At 41.4% G+C, this 14,309-nt stretch overlaps 1 protein-coding gene across 2 annotated transcripts in view; it reads right to left on the bottom strand.

Annotated features, from left to right (window-relative positions):
- The window catches only part of SLC8A3 (solute carrier family 8 member A3), a 160,392-nt gene that overhangs the window by 83,413 nt on the left and 62,670 nt on the right, over positions 1-14,309 (bottom strand). The window lies entirely within an intron of this gene.

A 14,309-nucleotide genomic window follows, 5' to 3' on the forward strand; every position in this document is an offset into this window, starting at 1 on the left:
GGAGCTGGGTCAAAAAGGATCTTGCTGTGATTTATGTCATAGAGTGTTCTGCCTATGTTTTCCTCTAATAGTTTGATAGTGTCTGGCCTTACATTTAGGTCTTTCATCCATGTTGAGTTTATTTTTGTGTATGGTGTCAGGGAGTGTTCTAATTTCATTCCTTTACATGTAGCTGTCCAGTTTTCCCAGCACCACTTACTGAAGAGGCTGTCTTTTCTCCATTGTATATCCTTGCCTCCTTTGTCATAGATCAGTTGACCATAGGTGTGTGGGCTTATCTCTGGGCTTTCTATCCTGTTCCATTGAGCTATATTTCTGTTTTTGTGCCAGTACCATACTGTCTTGATTACTGTAGCTTTGTAGTATAGTTTGAAGTCAGAGAGTCTGATTCCTCCAGCTCCGTTTTTTTCCCTCAAGATCACATTGGCTATTTGGGGTCTTTTGTGTTTCCATACAAATTTTAAGATTTTTTGTTCTAGTTCTGTAAAAAATGCCATTGGTAATTTGATAGGGATTGCATTGAATCTGTAGTTTGCTTTGGGTAGTACAGTCATTTTCACAATATTGATTCTTCCAATCCAAGAACATGGTATATCTCTCCATCTGTTGGTATCATCTTTAATTTCTTTCATCAGTGTCTTATAGTTTTCTGCATACAGGTCTTTTGTCTCCTTAGGTAGGATTATTCCTAGGTATTTTATTCTTTTTTGTTGAAATGGTAAATGGGAGTGTTTCCTTAATTTCTCTTTCAGATTTTTGATCATTAGTGTATAGGAATGCAAGAGATTTCTGTGCATTAATTTTGTATCCTGCTACTTTACCAAATTCATTGATTAGCTCTAGTAGTTTTCTGGTAGCATCTTTAGGATTCTCTATGTATAGTATGTCATCTGCAAACAGTGACAGCTTCACTTTTTCTTTTCCTATTTTGATTCCTTTTATTTCTTTGTCTTCTCTGATTGCTGTGGCTAAAACTTCCAAAACTATGTTGAATAATAGTGGTGAGAGTGGACAATCTTGTCTTGTTCCTGATCTTAGCTGAAATGGTTTCAGTTTTAAACCATTGAGAACAATGTTGGCTGTGGGTTTGTCATATATGGCCATTATTATGTTGAGGTAAATTCCCTCTATGCCTACTTTCTGGAGGGTTTTTATCATAAATGGGTGTTGAATTTTGTCAAAAGTACAAGCAGTTTTTTCATCTGTACATGGAGGATGATAATAATCTTGTAGGGGTGTTGTGAAGATTAAATGAAATAATACCCAGCACACTGCCTGACAAATAATTAGTGTTGCTTAAGTGCTAGCTCCTTGTGGTGGAGACCAATACAGATCTGGGCTCCTGTTCCACAATGTAGAGTTGAGGTGTCACTGGGACATGGCTGACCAGACTGGGGCTACATTTCTCAGTCCCCCTTGCATCTAGGTAGGGTCACATGACTGAGTTCTCACCAGAGGAGTACAAGTACAGTGATGTGTGCTGCTGCTGGACCAAGGTGATTAAGTAACAGGTACAAAGTTTGCCCTCCTCTGTTGATCGGATTTTGCCAGAGCAACGCTGCAGCCCCAAACTGGTGGAGCTGCAAGATGGAAGCAGCCTGCGTCCCTGAGTAATGGCTTGGAGGAGAATTGCCTGTCCGGGACAATAGACTTTGCAAGAGTAAGAAGTAAACTTTTATCGTGGAAACCAATGACATCTGGGGGTTGTTAGGAGAGCTAGCATGAAGTACCCTAACTAATATGCTATTGCTGTAATTACTAAAGTAGGACGTATGTTGAGAAAATGAAAGGGAAAATTGGAGTGTTTAGCTGGTATGACCTTTAGCTACAACTTCTGGGTTTGAAGGTGGGAAAGGTATGTATTTGCAGCATCCCTACTTAAACTAATCCTCATGCTCAAAAGCCTACATTCTCCTGCTATTAAACAGCAGAGGGCAAAGAGGCAGAGCCCGGGCTAGCTCTGTCCTCCCTAGAGGCTGATGTAGCTTTCCTGATGAATGGTAAGAGGATTCTAAACGATTTCAGCCCTGGCCCTATGCTCCTATAAAATCCCTTGCAAGAATGGTAAAAGAATTAGAAACGTTGCAGGAAGGGTGGCAGTGCGGTGTTGAGACAGCCTGGGCCTGGTTTTCCCTCTGCCTTTAGCTTGCTGCATAACTTTGGCCAAGCCAAAAAATGTCTTTTTTTTTTTTTTTTAACATTTTTATTGGAGTATAATTGCCTTACAATGGTGTGTTAGTTTCTGCTTTATAACAAAATGAATCAGTTATACATATACATATGTTCCCATATCTCTTCCCTCTTGAATCTCCCTCCCTCCCACCCTCCCTATCCCACCCCTTTAGGTGGTCACAAAGCACCGAGTTGATCTCCCTGTGCTATGCAGTTGCTTCCCACTAGCTATCTATTTTATGTTTAGTAGTGTATATATGTCCATGCCACTCTCTCACTTTGTCACAGCTTCCCCTTCCCCTTCCCCATATCCTCAAGTCCATTCCCTTGTAGGTCTGTGTCTTTATTCCTGTCTTACCACTAGGTTCTTCATGACTTTTTTTTTTTTTTTTAGATTCCATATATATGTGTTAGCATAGGGTATTTGTTTTTCTCTTTCTGACTTACTTCACTCTGTATGACAGACTCTAACTCCATCCACCTCACTACAAATAACTCAATTTCGTTTCTTTTAATGGCTGAGTAATATTCCATTGTATATATGTGCCACATCTTCTTTATCCATTCATCCAATGATGGACACTTAGGTTGCTTCCATGTCCTGGCTATTGTAAATAGAGCTGCAATGAACATTGTGGTACATGACTCTTTTTGAATTATGGTTTTCTCAGGGTATATGCCCAGTAGTGGGATTGCTGGGTTGTATGGTAGTTTCATTTTTAGTTTTTTAAGGAACTTCTATACTGTTCCCCATAGTGGCTGTATCAATTTACATTCCCACCAACAGTGCAAGAGTGTTCCCTTTTCTCCACACCCTCTCCAACATTTATTGTTTCTAGATTTTTTGATGATGGCCATTCTGACCGGTGTGAGATGATATCTCATTGTAATTTTGATTTGCATTTCTCTAATGATTAATGATGTTGAGCATTCTTTCATGTGTTTGTTGGCAATCTGTATATCTTCTTCGGAGAAATGTCTGTTTAGGTCTTCTGCCCATTTTTGGATTGGGTTGTTTGCTTTTTTGTTATTGAGCTGCATGAGCTGCTTGTAAATCTTGGAGATTAATCCTTTGTCAGTTGCTTCATTTGCAAATATTTTCTCCCATTCTGAGGGTTGTCTTTTGATGTTGTTTATGGTTTCCTTTGCTGTGCAAAAGCTTTTAAGTTTCATTAGGTCCCATTTGTTTATTTGTGTTTTTATTTCCATTTCTCTAGGAGCTGGGTCAAAAAGGATCTTGCTGTGATTTATATCATAGTGTTCTGCCTATGTTTTCCTCTAATAGTTTTATAGTGTCCAGTCTTACATTTAGGTCTTTCATCCATTTTGAGTTTATTTTTGTGTATGGTGTCAGGGAGTGTTCTAATTTCATTCTTTTACATGTAGCTGTCCAGTTTTCCCAGCACCACTTACTGAAGAGGCTGTCTTTTCTCCATTGTATATCCTTGCCTCCTTTGTCATAGATTAGTTGATCATAGGTGTGTGGGTTTATCTCTGGACTTTCTATCCTGTTCCACTGATCTATATTTCTGTTTTTGTGCCAGTACCATACTGTCTTCATTACTGTAGCTTCGTAGTATAGTCTGAAGTCAGGGAGTCTGATTCCTCCAGCTCCATTTTTCGTTCTCAAGATTGCTTTGGCTATTCGGGGTCTTTTGTGTTTCCATACAAATTGTGAAATTTTTTGTTCTAGTTCTGTGAAAAATGCCATTGGTAGTTTGATAGGGATTGCATTGAATCTGTAGATTGCTTTGGGTAGTAGAGTCATTTTCACAATGTTGATTCCTCCAATCCAAGAACATGGTATATCTCTCCATCTATTTGTATCATCTTTAATTTCTTTCATCAGTGTCTTATAATTTTCTGCATACAGGTCTTTTGGCTCCTTAGGTAGGTTTATTCCTAGATATTTTATTCTTTTTGTTGCAGTGGTAAATGGGAGTGTTTTCTTAATTTCTCTTTCAGATTTTTGATCATTAGTGTATAGGAATGCAAGAGATTTCTGTGCATTAATTTTGTATCCTGCTACTTTACCAAATTCATTGATTAGCTCTAGGAGTTTTCTGGTAGCATCTTTAGGATTCTCTATGTATAGTATCATGTCATCTGCAAATAGTGACAGCTTTACTTCTTCTTTTCCGATTTGGATTCCTTTTATTTCTTTTTCTTCTCTGATTGCTGTGGCTAACACTTCCAAAACTATGATGAATAATAGTGGTGAGAGTGGACAACATTGTCTTGTTCCTGATCTTAGTGGAAATGGTTTCAGTTTTTCACCACTGAGGATGATGTTGGCTGTGGGTTTGTCATATATGGTCTTTATTATGTTGAGGAAAGTTCCCTCTATGCCTACTTTCTGCAGAGCTTTTATCATAAATGGGTGTTGAATTTTGTCAAAAGCTTTCTCTGCATCTATTGAGATGATCATATGGTTTTTCTCCTTCAATTTTTTAATATGGTGTATCACGTTGATTGATTTGCGTATATTGAAGAAGCCTTGCATTCCTGGAATAAACCCCACTTGATCATGGTGTATGATCCTTTTCATGTGCTGTTGGATTCTGTTTGCTAGTATTTTGTTGAGGATTTTTGCATCTATATTCATCAGTGATATTGGACTGTAATTTTCTTTCTTTCTGACATCTTTGTCTGGTTTTGGTATCAGGGTGATGGTGGCCTCGTAGAATGAGTTGGGGAGTGTTCCTTTCTCTGCAATATTTTGGAAGAGTTTGAGAAGGATAGGTGTTAGCTCTTCTCTAAATGTTTCATAGAATTTGCCTGTGAAGCCATCTGGTCCTGGGCTTTTGTTTGTTTGAAGATTTTTAATCACAGTCTCAATTTCAGTGCTTCTGATTGGTCTGTTCATATTTTCTATTTCTTCCTGGTTCAGTCTTGGCAAGTTGTGCATTTCTAAGAATTTGTCCATTTCTTCCAGGTTGTCCATTTTATTGGCATAGGGTTGCTTGTAGTAATCTCTCACGATCGTTTTTTATTTCTGCAGTGCCAGCTGTTACTTCTCTTTTTTCATTTCTAATTCTATTGATTTGAGTCTTCTCCCTTTTTTTCTTGATGAGTCTGGCTAATGGTTTATCAATTTTGTTTATCTTCTCAAAGAACCAGCTGTTAGTTTTATTGATCTTTGCTATCATTTCCTTCATTTCTTTATCATTTATTTCTGATCTGATCTTTATGATTTCTTTCCTTCTGCTAACTTTGGGGTTTTTTTGTTCTTTTTTCTCTAATTGCTTTAGGTGCAAGGTTAGGTTGTTTATTTGAGATGTTTCCTGTTTCTTAAGGTAGGATTGTATTGCTATAAACTTCCCTCTTAGAACTGCTTTTCCTGCATACCATAGGTTTTGGGTCATCGTGTCTCCATTGTCATTTGTTTCTAGGTATTTTTTGATTTCCCCTTTGATTTCTTCAGTGATCACTTCGTTATTAAGTAGTGTATTGTTTAGCCTCCATGTGTTTGTAATTTTTACAGATCTCTTCCTGTAATTGATATCTAGTCTCATAGCATTGTGGTCGGAAAAGATACTTGATACGATTTCAATTTTCTTAAATTTACCAAGGCTTGATTTGTGACCCAAGATATGATCTATCCTGGAGAATGTTCCATGCGCACTTGAGAAAAATGTGTATTCTGTTGTTTTGGGGTGGAATGTCCTATAAATATCAATTAAGTCCATCTTGTTTAATGTATCATTTAAAGCTTGTGTTTCCTTATTTATTTTCATTTTGGATGATCTGTCCATTGGTGAAAGTGGGGTGTTAAAATCCCCTACTATGATTGTGTTACTCTCAATTTCCCCTTTTATGGCTGTTAGTATTTGCCTTATGTATTGAGGTGCTCCTATGTTGGGTGCATAAATATTTACAATTGTTATATCTTCTTCTTGGATCGATCCCTTGATCATTATGTAGTGTCCTTCTTTGTCTCTTGTAATAGTCTTTATTTTAAAGTCTATTTTGTCTGCTATGAGAATTGCTAGTCCAGATTTCTTTTGATTTCCATTTGCATGGAATATCTTTTTCCATCCCCTCACTTTCAGTCTGTATGTGTCCCTAGGTCTGAAGTGGGTCTCTTATAGACAGCATATATATGGGTCTTGTTTTTGTATCCATTCAGCCAGTCTGTGTCTTTTGGTGGGAGCATTTAATCCATTTACATTTAAGGTAATTATCGATATGTATGTTCCTATTCCCATTTTCTTAAATGTTTTGTGTTTGTTATTGTAGGTGTTTTCCTTCTCTTGTGTTTCTTGCCTAGAGAAGTTCCTTCAGCATTTGTTGTAGGGCTGGTTTGGTGGTGCTGAACTCTCTCAGCTTTTGCTTGTGTGTAAAGGTTTTAATTTCTCCATCAAATCTGAATGAGATCCTTGCTGGGTAGAGTAATCTTGGTTGTAGGTTTTTCTCCTTCATCACTTTAAATATGTCCTGCCACTCCCTTCTGGCTTGCAGAGTTTCTGCTGAAAGATCAGCTGTTAACCTTATGGGGATTCCCTTGTGTGCTATTTGTTGTTTTTCTCTTGCTGCTTTTAATATGTTTTCTTTATATTTAATTTTTGATAGTTTGATTAATATGTGTCTTGGCATGTTTCTCCTTGGATTTATCCTGTATGGGACTCTCTGTGCTTCCAGGACTTGATTAACTATTTCCTTTCCCATATTAGGCAAGTTTTCAACTATAATCTCTTCAAATATTTTCTCAGTCCCTTTCTTTTTCTCTTCTTCTTCTGGGACCCCTATAATTCGAATGTTGGTGCATTTAATGTTGTCCCAGAGGTCTCTGAGAGTGTCCTCAGTTCTTTTCATTCTTTTTTCTTTATTCTGCTCTGCAGTAGTTATTTCCACTATTTTATCTTCCAGGTCACTTATCCGTTCTTCTGCCTCAGTTATTCTGCTATTGATTCCTTCTAGAGTATTTTTAATATCATTTATTGTGTTGTTCATCGTTGCTTGTTTCCTCTTTAGTTCTTCTAGGTCCTTGTTAAATGTTTCTTGCATTTTGTCTATTCTATTTCCAAGATTTTGGATCATCTTTACTATCAGTATTCTGAATTGTTTTTCAGGTAGACTGCCTATTTCCTCTTCATTTGTTAGGTCTGGTGTGTTTTTACCTTGCTCCTTCATCTGCTGTGTGTTTTTCTCTCTTCTCATTTTGTTTATCTTACTGTGTTTGGGGTCTCCTTTTCGCAGGGTGCAGGTTCGTAGTTCCCATTGTTTTTGGTGTCTGTCCCCAGTGGCGAAGGTTGGTTCAGTGTGTTTTGTAGGCTTCCTGGTGGAGGGGACTAGTGCCTGTGTTCTTGTGGATGAGGCTGGATCTTGTCTTTCTGGTGGGCAGGTCCACGTCTGGTTGTGTGTTTTGGGGTGTCTGTTGCCTTATTATGATTTTAGGCAGCCCCTCTGCTAATGAGTGGGGTTGTGTTCCTGTCTTGCTAGTTGTTTGGCATAGGGTGTCCAGCACTGTAGCTTGCTCGTCGTTTAGTGGAGCTGGGTCTTGGTATTGAGATGGAGATCTCTGGGAGTTTTCCACCATTTGATATTACGTGGAGCTGGGAGGTCTCTTGTGGACCAGTGTCCTGAACTTGGCTCTCCTACCTCAGAGGCACAGCCCTGATGCCTGGCTGGAGCACCAAGAGCCTTTCATCCTCACGGCTCAGAATAAAAGGGAGAAAATACAGAAAGAAAGAAAGAGGATAAAATAAAATAAAATAAAGTAAGATAAAATAAAAAAGTTATTAAAATAAAAAATAATTATTAAGAAAAAAAATTTTTTTAAGTAAAACAAACAAACAAAAAAACGGATGGACAGAACCCTAGGACAAATGGTGAAAGCAAAGCTATACAGACAAAATCTCACACAGACGCATACACATACACACTCACAAAAAGAGAAAAAGGGGAAAAAATAATATATCTTGCTCCCAAATTCCACCTCCTGAATTTGGGATGATTCGTTGTCTATTCAGGTATTCAACAGATGCAGGCACATCAAGTTGTTTGTGGAGCTTTAATCCGCTGCTCCTGAGGCTGCTGGGAGAGATTTCCCTTTCTCTTCTTTGTTCGCACAGCTCCCAGGGTTTAGCTTTGGATTTGGACCCGCCTCTGTGTGTAGGTCACCTGAGGGCGTCTGTTCTTCGCTCAGACAGGACGGGGTTAAAGGAGCAGCTGCTTCGGGGGCTCTGGCTCACTCAGGCCGGGGGGAGGGAGGGGTACAGAGGAGGCAGGGCGAGCTTGGGGCAGCAGAGGCCGGCATGACATTGCAGCAGCCCGAGGCACGCCGTGCGTTCTCCTGGGGAAGTTGTCCCTGGCTCACGGGACCCTGGCAGTGGTGGGCTGCACAGGCTCCTGGGAGGGGCAGTGTGGATAGTGACCTGTGCTGCTCACAGGCTTCTTGGTGGCGGCAGCAGCAGCCTTAGCGTCTCATGCCCGTCTCTGGGGTCTGCGCTGATACCCGCGGCTCGCGCCCGTCTCTGGAGCTACTATAAGCGGCGCTCTGAATCCCCTCTCCTCGCGCACCCGGAAACAGAGAGGCGAGAAAAAGTCTCTTGTCTCTTTGGCAGCTCCAGACTTTCCCGGACTCCCTCCCGGCTAGCTGTGGCGCACTAACCCCTTCAGGCTGTGTTCACGCAGCCAACCCCAGTCCTCTCCCTGGGATCCTACCGAAGCCCGAGCCTCAGCTCCCAGCCCCCGCCCGCCCCGGCGGGGGAGCAGACAAGCCTCTCGGGCTGGTGAGTGCTGGTCGGCACCGATCCTGTGTGCGGGAATCTCTCCGCTTTGCCCTCCGCACCCCTGTGGCTGCGCTCTCCTCTGTAGCTCCGAAGCTTCCCCCCTCCGCCACCCACAGTCTCCGCCCACGAAGGGGCTTCTAGTGTGTGGAAACCTTTCCTCCTTCACAGCTCCCTCCCACTGGTGCAGGTCCCGCCCCTATTCTTTTGTCTCTGTTATTTCTTTTTTCTTTTGCCCTACCCAGGTACGTGGGGAGTTTCTTGCCTTTTGGGAGGTCTGAGGTCTTCTGCCCGCGTTCAGTGGGTGTTCTGTAGGAGCAGTTCCACGTGTAGATGTATTTCTGATGTATCTGTGGGGAGGAACGTGATCTCCGCATCTTACTCTTCCGCCATCTTCTCCTCTCTCCCAAATAATGTCTTAAGCCTTAGTTTCCTCATCTATGAAATGAGGGACTGAAGGAGCTCGAGGGATCCTTTCAGCTCTAATGATCTGGGTTTTTTACAAGTTCTTCCATTCAACAGACATTTATTGAGCACTGTGCTGGGTGCTGGAGGGACAAAGATCTTTAAGATATGGTCTCTGGCCTTCAGGTGCTCACAGTCTAGAGGGGATTTGCCTGTCCTGGACTCAGGCATGATGGAGGCGATCTGCGCGCAGTGTTCTCTTCCTACATGGCCACTTATAGGACTCATATACCTTGATGCATAATATAGGACCAAGGAGGTAAGGACTACTTTACAAGGCAAATACCCTAAGCAAGGTGTTCATTCTGGAACAGTCCAAAATACATGGCAGAAATTCAGAAAAGTCTCTTATTTCCCCCCCCCAGCAACTCAAAGCACTGCAGTTTGGACCCAAAAGGAGCCTGTTATCTCATATGCCCTCATTTTACAAGTGAAACTAAGGTCCAGAGAGACTAGATAGCTCATCTGAGGTCACTTACCTGAAGATAAGGTCAGGTCCAGGTCCTCTATGCCAGTCATCTTGACTCATGGCCTTGGAAAGGAAGGGAAATTTGAAAAATCATCCCATTCTATGGCCCAAAGAGTGGCCAGGTCAGTGTTTCCCACTGCAACGCCACCTAGATTCCTTGCTTCGAAACTTCTAGATTTCTTTTGCAGATGCTTTTGAAGTAACTGAAGCCTCTTTGTGACACTCCTGCAGATTCTGGTGAGTGTTGCTCTAATCAGGTCTAACATCCACAGCTCTAACATTCAGTTGCTGAGAAATTTCTAGACTAGTTGCCTCCTTAAGCCTTTCAGCCTCAGTTTCCACATATTATACCTGTTTTAATTATGCTTAAAACTCCATAACTGCAAAACTAGTCATGCAGCCAAAAAAGAGTAGAGGGTGGAGTGTGGATTGTGGGGAAGAGTCAACAGCCAACCTTCTGTTTGGAAGGATTCAACCTTCTGCAGGAAACAAAAAGCCCCTTCCTCTGTTGCCATGGGAACAGCTCAGCACTGCTATGCATGTTCTGCAGGAGGCTGCCTTAGAGCAGAGCTGGGGAGAGGGCTTTCTTTCCAATAAGGCAGGAAGGCTGTTTGTGGAAAAACAATTCTGTCAGACCTCTGATTCCTGAGGGGGCTGGGAGTGATTCCCCGGCCTCTAGCCCTAAGGCATCTTTTTTTCATAGCACTGCCCAGCTGGCAAGAAAAGAGGCTATGGCCCAAGGCTCACGCCAAATGACGATGGAGTAGGGTTCTCTGTTTAAATATTCAGACTCACCGAGGACGAGAGCTTTCCTCATCTCCACTGGTGCAGCCGTATTCCTGCCCCATGAGGACACGATGACTGGGCATCCCTTGTCTAAAGAAGCCAGAGATAGCCAGGAGGAGAGCCACAGCAGTGATTTGGCAGGGGGCAGGTGTGTGAATGGAGAGAGTGAGCAGCTACACGTCACTTCTAAGTGACTCTGGAAACCCTTATGGCCCCCACTCCCACACCACATGTTCCCACAAAGACTGACAACGATTATTGTCTCCTGACCTGTTTTGTCTTTTACTCTGTTTCACAGAAGACTCATTTATCAGCCCATCCCCAGCTGTTTCTGACTCAGACACGCCCCCGGGGGCCATGTCCCGCAATCATCCCTTATGAAGAGCTCCAGTTTTACCAGGCCAAGGACCGTGAGGAGGGCTCTGATGGCGCAGCAGTTAAAAGCATGCACTCCGACACCAGACAGGTCTGGCTCTGTGACCGCGATCAGGATACTAGGGCTCAGTCTCAGTTTCCTCATCTGTAAAATGGATACTAATACTATCTGCCTCATAGGATTACTGGGAATATTATGTGATATAGTGCATGAATACCATTTAGCTAAGGACCTGGATCATAATGTGTATTTAATGGATGAAGATTTAACCAAAAAAAAAAAAAAAGTTTAGATTAAATGACTTTTACAGTTTTCCCAATTATAGGAGTATGTGATTTTTATCCCCACTTCTCAAAAAAAAAAATTTATTATGACTATTCTCCAGGGTTAGAATTATTTCAACCATTTTTAATGTCATATTCACTCTCTCCTTTTCTTATTCTCCTTTATAAATAATTGTTTATGCTAAACACAAAGAACATGGAAGAAAGAAATACAATAAAATGTGAACAATGTGTTTGGTGGTAGGAGACCATGTGGAGTGATTTTTTTTCTCTTACGATAGAAATAAAATAGAATATTTTAAAAAGTGGTATTATCCAACATTCTGTGTGATCTCTATTCTCTTTCTGACATCTATTTAATGGGTCTTAAACATTGCTTAATTTTAACTGTCTTTTCCACAGAGGGTATTTCCAAGTCTCCATCTCCGGGCCTGGCCTCCCTCCCAGACTCTGGTCTCCCTGGGCCAGCATATATCCATGTGGATGAGCCAGAAGAATCCATCATTAATCAATTGCTCAGGGTTTATTACTGTTTACACAGCCCTGCCATACTTGTCTTACTTAATCCGCAAAATAACCCTGTGATATAATTATGAATATCATCACCCCCATTTTACAGAAGAAACAACTGAGACACATTAAAAGGCATTAGCTATTCCATGTACACTTCAGTCAGTAGATAAATGGCGGAACTAGGAATTTGAACCCAGTATGCTGATGCCACTTCAGAGCAGGCTTCCCCAAGGGTAAAATGTCTGGACACGCCAGGTTGATTATCCCTCCACTGAATCTAGTGACTCTTCCAGCCTCTCTCTTTTCAGTAATGGCATCATCATCTCCTCCCTCACCCAGTGCCCAGACCTGGCAGGAATCTGACTTCTCTCACTCTCTTCTCCACCACTTTATCAATCATGAAGTCCTGTCAACTCTTCTCTTTCAATGTCTCTTCTATCGCCCCTTTTTCTCAGTTTCCACAATGACCCCTAATGTTCAGGCCCTTGTTGCCTCCTATACATACTGATGACTCAACTATGCAATTGCCTTCCAATTAGACTCAGTAACTCCAACCTCTTTGTCCTTCAAGGTAACCAGGTTAATCTTATTTATAGTCTCTTGTGCAAAGATCTCAATAGCTTTTGATTTCCTACTAATAAAGTTCAAGATCACTGCCTGACAGGCAAAACCCTTCTCTATCTCCTGAACCTTTAATCCTTGCTTTAATTCTTATTACTCCTCTACTTAGTCACTCAGCTCTAGCCATGTATGACCTGTCTAAGAACAGTAAATGGGTCTCTTCCCAGGTGTCGAGAGATCAAAAGTTGATGTCTGCCTAGAGCCCTGGTCTGAAAGGCTTATGAGATCATATTTGGGTCAGAGATAAAGGGTGCCAAAATCAATTAGCTACACCTTCCATTGTCAAAAGGATGGGGAGGAGGGATGGAAGAATGTGGCATTTCATGATCACTTGTCTTTTCTATTAGTGTAAAGCTCATCTAGGCCATGATCTTGCTTTTCTTCCCCAGTAGAATTTCCCTATAGCCACTTAACACAGTGCCTTGCACTCAGTAGATACTCAGTAAATATTTTTATATTGATCCATAACTTTTTCTAAACTCATTTTGAGCTACAATAAAGCAGAGGCCCATAGTATAGAGCATTGGCTCTCAACCTGGGGAACTTTAAAAAAAATCACTGATGTCTGGGCCTCATCCCTATGGGCTCTGATTCAATTAGTCTGGGAAGGATCTAACACTAGCAGTTTTTTAAAACTCTCTAAGGTCAAGAACAACTGGTTTAAGAGAAGGGCAGTGGATCTCAGAAGTCCTGATTTTACTGAATAGCTGTGTGATCATGAACAAATCACTTTACTTCACTGGAGCTCCATTTTACCTGTTAGAAAATAGAGTTTTACTGGATTAGATCCAAGGTGCATTAAGTTCTAACAATTTTTTCTTCTATTTTCTAAAGAGTTTCTCTACCAGCAGAGTCTGGCTCTTACATTGAGGGATCTAAAGGACTTCATCAGATGATCCCAGAATTGGAAGAAATGAAAAGCTTCCAATTTACATTCTTCCAATGTACATTCTTCTTTTTTTCTTCTTTTTATTACAGCCTGCTCTAACCATTGGAAACATTACTTCTTAAATCAATCAATCAACCAATCAATCGACTGATGATGGTAAGGATAATTTAGGGGTCATTAAGCCCCACCCCTTCTTAGATATGCACAATTGACACTTTCTCACAGGCAAAATGTGCTTTAAGAAAAGTTCCTAAACCTCTGTTGCAACCAGATTGTTGCCTCTAAGCCATCTCTTACGTAGAAAATTTGGAGCTGCCTAAAATCAGGACTTGAATGAGTCCTTATTGTTGTTTAGAACTATGCAAGGGACTGTGTGGAGAATACAAAGAAACACAAAATTTTGTTCTGGGAAACTTAGACTATAACTGAGGAAAGAAAATTCACACACACACACGCACACACACACACACGCACAATTTAGAACTAAATACAGGACCCTGACAGTAAGTGTTCAGGTAGCACTCAGGGAAGGGAAAGATCCATATTCTTCCCATCAGTTCCAGCTAGGTCTTTTGAACCTTAAAGTGCTGGTATCATCCTGACCCTACTTTCAGCCTTATTCATGCCATGACCAATTCCTGGCCATGGGAAGGGGCTCCCAGGATGCCATATAATTGCTGAGCATAGCAGGAAGTAGCAAGAAACATCTTCCACCCTTCCCATCATCCCTGCCTTCTACTCCCCTAGTAATGGCTCCCAAATTCATACCCAAGTAATTTACAAGCAATTTAGACTAGGAAGAGGCTGAAAGGATGGGGGTGGGGAGAGAAAGTAAAGTGAATCCGAAACACCTACAATTGAGAACCAAATGTTCTGCTCCTTGGAAACAGTCTGGATGGTGCCGAGACCAGGTTCATCCAGAGAACGTGGTGAATGTGCACTCGGTAAAGGTCAGACATCTGGGCACTGTGTGCTGAGGAAGCAGACTTTCTGAACCTACCCA

The sequence above is a fragment of the Balaenoptera musculus genome, chromosome 2 (genome assembly GCF_009873245.2).
Source record: "Balaenoptera musculus isolate JJ_BM4_2016_0621 chromosome 2, mBalMus1.pri.v3, whole genome shotgun sequence".
Classification (NCBI taxonomy): domain Eukaryota; kingdom Metazoa; phylum Chordata; class Mammalia; order Artiodactyla; family Balaenopteridae; genus Balaenoptera; species Balaenoptera musculus.